Here is a 7,706-nt window from a genome sequence, read left to right as displayed (position 1 = left end):
TCGTAGTCCACCTGTGGGAGGGTCTGGGAAGTGAGTCAGGAGGAACTGCCACATTCTGCTGCCTGTTTTACCCCCTCAGGCTTTGACTCCCCTCTTCATGCACATACTTCCAGCAAGCTCATGAGCTTGGGCTCAGATCTGCACCAGCCACAGCCACAGGAGCGGTGTTGGCTCACTGAGAGTTCACATCTGTTTCCAAGAGACTGCTCAGAGATGGGCAAGGGCTGCCACATCTCCCAGCAGCACCAGACAGCACCCAAAACTCCACACACGCTGCTCTCTGAATGCTTTATGATGCAGTGACAGAGCCTATATCCCTGTCATAAGCCTCCTGCTTTCTCTCTTCTCCCCTGTACTGGAACCTGCATCATCAGGAGGCGCATCCATATAACACTATCAGTGGAAACAAAAAGCATTCCAGTTGCCTTTTGCCAACTACTGGGTCTTCCCAGTAGTTGGCAAAAGGCAGCTGAAATACTTTTCAGTGGTGTGAAAATTCAGTTGCCATTTTGCACTGTATGGCACTCTGCCCTGAATCTTTCCCAATGGAAAAGATTCTGCTGTCCTTATTAAGACAGAAAATGAGGGCTTACGTACCCTCAGTAGGGGAGTCTGTTCTCCACTGCCTTTAGAAGATGCTCACTGGAACTGAATTTCTGGAAGTGGCTGCTTTTCAGAGATGATTACTCCTGTTGCTGTCTTAAATTCAAAAATGTCCTCTTCCAATTATACTTCACTTTTCTACGGGAGAGCTCTGTAGTTTGTGGAGAAACGACACTCACAGGTTGTAACAGTGAGATGGATGAATCCAAGAGCAGATGGCTGAGCAGAGTGGTTTGGAAATTAGTATTGTAGCATGTGCTGATGAGCAGGCCTTGAGGAAGGAAAGTGGAACATGAGGAAGGAAATATCTGAATTATGACCATTGGCTACCAATCATGAAGTAGCATTAAAACCACTTTTGTTTACAATACGTGGAGAAGGTTCTGCAGTTTACCTGTGCCTATTCCTCAAAAAGCTTTTGTGAACTGTTGATAAGAAAGAAAGATAATTTCTTGCTACACACAGGCAAGGCACAAGCTTTCTGGGTCTTCATGAGAAAGAAAAGGATTTCTTATATTCTCAGCATAAGAAAGACATGGAACTGTTGGAGCGGGTCCAGAAAAGGGCCATGAAAATGATCAGGGGGATTAACACCTCTCCTCTGAAGAAAGGCTGAGAGAGTTGGGGTTGTTCCGCCTGGAGAAGAGAAGGCTTTGGGGAGACCTTATTGCAGCCTATCAGTACTTAAAGGGGGCTTATAAAAAAGATGGTGGCAAACTTTTTAGCAGGGCCTGTTGCAACAGGACAAGGTGGAATGGCTTTCAACTAAAGGGGGGTAGATTTAGACTAGAAATAAGGAAGAAATTTTTTACGCTGAGGGTGGTGAAGCACTGGCACAGGTTGCCCAGAGAGGTGGTGGATGCCCCATCCCTGGAAACATTCAAGGCCAGGCTGGACGGGGCTCTGAGCAACCTGGTTTAGTTGAAGATGTCCCTGCCCACGGCAGGGGGGTTGAACTAGATGACCTTTAGAGCTCCCTTCCAACCCAAACTATTCTATGATTCTATATTTGTGAGACAGAAAAGACTACCAATAATTGCAGCAGACCTTACTTAGGACATCACATCTAGTCTGTCACATTTTGGTCTCAGACGTAATTCCTGATATGTAGACACAATTTTCTAAGGGGAAGAATCTTGGATCCCTTACAAGGTAAGGAACAATCACAAGACTCTGAAATCACCAACTTTTTTCCTTGCACAACAGGCTACACAAAATCTCCAAATTGCTTGTTTTGTTGTGCCCCTGCCCTTTCATTCTTCCAAAATTTTCACAGGTATTGGGACGACAAATAAATCCAAATTGGCATTACTAAAGCTGACTCACATATTGCTGAACAATAACATGCTAAGGGAGAGGTTATGTTTGTTGACAGGTTGACGGTAAATGGGACCACAGTGGCATTGAGTCCATATTTCCACTAGGGTGATGTTGCTGCAACTCACTCCCAAGTGACTGTTGCCACATATCACATTTGTGCAGTAAATGAAAGCTTAGCTCCAAGTGGCATTACCAAGAATTTTCTGCTGCATTACATTATATCCCCCAAGGTGCAGGAAGACATTCGTTGCAAGTTTTATGACTACCATGCATTAGAAAAATGAAGCCATTAAATTCTTATAAGCTTTTCAATTTTTCATGTTATATTATTCTAGAAATGCTTTTTGTACTGCGGGCATGCACCAGTTACCACAATAGCAAAGCCTGACTCTTCCTATTTAAGTTTCCTCCTAGTGCCCCGGGCTCTCCCCTTCCCTTTGTTTCAAAATATCCTGACTGTAGGTCCTTATGGCTCAGGCTGATTTTATTAGAGGCACACAAGTGGCCCTGACTGAGATCAGTTTTGCCAAGAAAACTATATGCTTGCTACTTTCTGTTAGTTGCACCTTATTTTGTACCTTGGGCTTTCTGATTTTGCCTTAATATTTTTCACTATAGTTCCACTTTCAGCTTGTATTTCTTTTCTCTGTCTTTGTAATGAATACTGGCATCTTTTACCAACCTATTATCCTCCTCCATTGCCCTTTCTATGAACAATCCTACCCATTAGTTTCTTAGAACTTGTCCACGTTGCTTTGTATTTGTTTGTGGACTTCTATCACTCCCCCCACTCCTTCTGATTGTATTTTAAAGTCTTTCAGACTGTAATTTTCTTCTTTTGGCTGGAAAACCCCATCCAGCACAGTCTTTCCTCCAGACAGAGGGAAGATTCTAATTTTTGGCTATTTCTGTTGGTTCCAGTGCCCTTTCAGGCAATTTCTAAGATTGTGAGAAACATGTTCCACAGCTTTATAAGACAGGCACAGATCCATCTACCTACTCTTACCTAGAAAGCTACGAAAAACCTCCTGTTTTACTTGCTTAGCAAAATAGAAAGAAACCCCCCAAATATTCCAACTTGGGCCACACAAGTGGACAAACAGAAATGTACAGAACTGGATTAGCAGATGGCTTTGTCAACTGCCTCTGCTTTCATGTGAACCTGGCTGGGTAATTAAAATGTGTAAACGGAGATCAATTAGTACACATTTCCTACTGTGCTGAGTTCCCACTCTGTAATCTTCACTCCTCAATTAGTTATCCTTTCCTAATTAAACATAGCTACAAGATGCAGAATCCTCCCTAACATATCACTTAATAAACATTTTAATCCTTATGATTAAAAAGATCTTAATATCACAAAAGTGAAAGCATGGACTCAAGAGAACCCCAGAAGCTACAAATAATCAAGATGGATGATGCATTACCACGCTTCTGCCTCATCTGCCTCCACTAACAAGTACTGTTTCAAACAAATCACCAGCTTCCCAGTGCTGCAATTGCCTGAACATCATTGCCTTTTTATGTAGTTTATAGCAGAAGTCTGTTACACTGTGCCTAGACAACAAATTTCAGTTGCATGTGGGTGATGTACCAAAGAAAATACTTACAAAGGATAAGCATACCTCAGCTTCACAGCTATCGATCTGATTAAATCTCTCTAGTCATCTTTTTAAAATCAAACATATGTCACGTCATGTTTTCATTAGCAAGGGATTTTATGTGCCGTCACATTACTCTTTTGCCAAATTTGTTTACTCTTCTCTGAAGGTTTCTACAGAGCAGGGTAGTATCGATCAAGGTAATGTAACGTAACCCTGGAACACAATGTGTTAAATAATTATCATCATGCGCATTCCATGATGAAACTGATGTGAAAACATTAATAAATATTCAGTGTCAGAGCCGGTTAAAGAAAGCCTCTGGAATTCCAGGTTCACATGCTTAATCCTATAACCTAGATTGCATCTCTGTTTATACAAGCTTACCATGCAAACAATTTTATTTGCTGTTTGTAACTGGAATATAAATTCAGTTATATAAAGGAATATAAATCTACTTCGGAGCTCTAGAACTTCATTTCAAAATCAACAGTTCATATTAAAAGAAAAGAACCTCAAGAATCTCTAAGCAGACCAGCTAGCCGATGTTTGTAAGATTACAGAATATTTCGGGCAAGTTTATGAAAATGCACTATCCTTCCCTTTCCTTTTCTCTGCCCTGAGTGCATTTGGTATGCCACGTTTTACTTTCTTATTTTATAGCTTCTGCATTCACATACTCCTGTCACACTCCAAACTCTTCCTTAAAACCTTATTCTTATTGGCGTGTTCAAGGAATTTCAGCCTGCAGATTCTGCTCTGCACTTACTGTGCCCCAAGAATTTGTATTGAAAGATGAGCTGGAAGAATGCCTTTACTAAAAAGAAACACTCTGCCAAGAATATTGGATCTTGTGTTCCTCTAATAAACAATCTACAGTGCCTGAATTTCATTTGGATAAGGGATCCAAAAGTGCTGCTCATAGTAATACATTAAGACAGCAAAGTGCTGTTAAGACTGAACCAACTATTCATGCCATCCTAATCCATGGATTTCTACACAAATGGTCTTGAATACTTTTAGAGTTTCACCTTTCCGTTAGTGGACACGTGATTTTTTTTTTTTTTTTTTCATCAGTAATACAAGGCTAACAAAACACTAAATTTTCTTGTGTCAGTACAAACTCAGATGACACACAGGTGGGATCCTGGTTTTGTGTCCATGTTCACACGCCGTTCTGATGAGGCTGTAAATGCCAGGCCATGTTCACGAGCAGGAACTGGCTTGCCTCCACACCTAAGTCATCTTTTCATGCTGAGGTCTAAAACCGAGGCCCAGTGCAGGTAGTTGCATTTGACTGCTTCTACAAGGACAAAAATAAGGGCAGGTCCCACCCACATAAGCAGGATGGAGTCCTCCCACATGCTGTCCAACCAGACCACGTTGCTAAAGTCTCCAAAATAAGAAAACATATCAGCAATTTGAATTTATTACTCACAATGCGAGTTCTTCATGAGAATGGGATTCCTTCTAATACTGGTAAATACAGCACTTCTGACAGAACTACACCAAAGCAAAGAATTTGAAACGGAACAACTAGGACACAGAAACAAGAAAAGTTAATGCTATTTATGATGCCTTATATTTCACTGCGGGGGGACAATGGGAAACCTGAATGATGCATCCTAAGAGTCATTATTCAGGACGTAATGAACACAGATGCAATGCACACTAATCCCAGCAGACACGCTTTGGGAAAGGAAAATTAAGCCAAAGTGGGTCCTACAGAGATGACACTCTGTTCTTGCTGCAGAGCTCTCTCCCAATGTGACCACACCACAGCTTTCAAACTATCTCTGGATACATAGGAATTAAGCATGAGGGACAGGAAGAAGTGTCTGTGGACTGTTATTCAGGAAGAAAGTAATTTTGATTCAGCAAAGTGAGGTTATAAGGACATGCAGCTCTCTACAGCCTACCAGACTTAGTCCCTCAGGAGGCCCCAGAGAGCAAGACAAATGAGAATAAAAAAATACCTGCTTCAAAGAGGTAACAACTCAAACATAAAAAGAGTTAAGAATACAAAAAGTACAATAGATGAATACAGATGGGGCAGGCAGGGTAACGGCAAGAAGCAGTGAGGAGCAGTTTTCACGTATCAGTATGTCAATCATGGTCAAGTTTTTGTAGGCGTGACAAAAACAGCATTCTAGAGAGGGTTTCAGAGGAAGAAAATGAGTTAGCATTACAGATGTTCACGTCCAGGACATGCAGCTTATGTCTGAGATGACATGGGTGAAGGAGTCAAATGTAGGTTCATTCCCTGTCAAATGAGAGGCTACAAAACCCTTTAGCAGCAGTATTCTGAAAGGATACAAAACAGGCCAGATTACAGTTGCCAAAGCCAAGGAAATGATGTTGCAGTAACTGAGATGCAAAATCGGTGACAGCTTTGATGAAAGCTCAGCAGTATGTACAGACAGGAAAAGCTGTCATGCAGACAGAATTAGCAGGATTTTGAAAGAGAGAGGAAGAACTGTGAGCCGAAGGGAACACCCAGATTATTCATTCAAATGAGAAAGCAGCACAGCAGCTGGAAGGGGGCATCACGGGAGCCCTTGGGCAGATTAAGATTTCCAAGTTAGCAATGTTTCATTTAAGGCAAAACAGAGATAAGGGGATGTCAGAGAGGTATTGAGATTATAGGCTGTACAAAAGCTGATGGATGTTGAGTGCAGATGCAGATCTACAACACTTTTTACTTGATTTTAGTAACTGCATGCAATATTTAGCTTTGCCTAGACAACCACTTAACCATTCCAGAAAGGCTGGGCTTTACGTTGCGATCCAATGACTGAAGCCGTTAATATTTTTGTTCTCTTAGAGCTACATCACTTGCCACAGATTACTCAAGCAGATTTCCACAACTCATTAAACATTTCCCACTAGTTAACTCTCAACTTAGACTAGTGGTTGTACCTCAGTGTGTTTCTAATAACAAAGTTTCTACCACTGCCTTTTCACACTTTTCTCTCCTCAATGCCCCGATTACTCTTACGCAACAAGCTCTCATTTTCATGATGCTTGGATGTTCCAATAGCTAGCAACAAGGGCTGCAACTTCTGATCCATCTGTACATTCTGGTTTGAGGAACATGTTGGATCCAGCAATAGGAATCTGAAAGACTGAATGGCAATGCAGAACTCTGAGTTTTCTGCACTTCTTTCTTCATCCCCATTACTTTAAAAAAAAAAAAAAATCAACCGTGTGTGTCAAGTAAACATCAATTATTTCCCTAAACTCTTATGTTTTCCTGCAATTGATCACACACCCCGAGTTAAAAAGCTTGTCAGTCCTTGCTATTTATCAAGCTTGCCGATAAAAGTACACAATCACAGACACAACCACAGACACAGACACTAATTAACAACATTCCATTGTGCCACAAATGAGAAATGCCAAGAGAGAACTACCCTACCCTGCCCTGCTCCTTACACAGCTCCCGGTTCACGAGCACACATGCACACAGACAGCAGGCAGACAACAATATACAGAGATAATGAATGGGTCTCTAGTGTTTCAGATTTACCTACAACCGTGTCCTTCCATCAGAACTTTAAGAGTGTTTTGCTTCTGGCACTAGCATTAGCAATCCCACAATAAAGACTGTTAAGAAAAATGTTGCTCAACATTAGAGATAGTTAGAAACAGAGTTAGAAAAATCTGGGTGCTTCCCAGGAGCACTCTGCAAATTACTCATGAACTACTAGATATTTTACAAACTGTGCATCACACAGCTGCTGCCAATGGGTTACACAAGTCTCTGACCAAAAATAAATAAAACAAAACAGAAAATGAATATCCTGATGAAAAGAAGAATGTGTACATCTCGTGTATCAAAGACACAAACTGAATTTGAAATAAGGGACATGCATATGGAAAGAGCACATATTTCGGAGGGCTGGGAGTAAAGGGTTAAATGCAGATAAACCTCTTACTGGTGAAAATAACATTTGAATTTAATTTTATATCCAGACTATCCGGTCCACAGTCCTTTCATTCCTACTGTGGGAAAATGGGAACTGGAAAAAAAGTCCCACCAAGGAGGCTCTTTGCTTTCCCTCCTCTTCCCAGTTTTTTTTTGTTTGTTTGGTTTTTGTTTTTTTTACTTTAAAAGTCTTTGATGACCTAAGGAAAATAACAAAACAAAACTGTCCAGTATTTTAAAATCAGCTTTCCCTT

At 41.0% G+C, this 7,706-nt stretch overlaps 1 protein-coding gene across 1 annotated transcript in view; it reads right to left on the bottom strand.

The window, feature by feature from the left end:
* Window positions 1-7,706, bottom strand: part of HSPA12A (heat shock 70kDa protein 12A) — a 60,621-nt gene that overhangs the window by 25,963 nt on the left and 26,952 nt on the right. The window lies entirely within an intron of this gene.

The sequence above is a fragment of the Pygoscelis adeliae genome, unplaced genomic scaffold (genome assembly GCF_000699105.1).
Source record: "Pygoscelis adeliae isolate BGI_AS28 unplaced genomic scaffold, ASM69910v1 Scaffold4, whole genome shotgun sequence".
Classification (NCBI taxonomy): domain Eukaryota; kingdom Metazoa; phylum Chordata; class Aves; order Sphenisciformes; family Spheniscidae; genus Pygoscelis; species Pygoscelis adeliae.
This window is presented reverse-complemented; position numbering and strand designations above follow the sequence as displayed.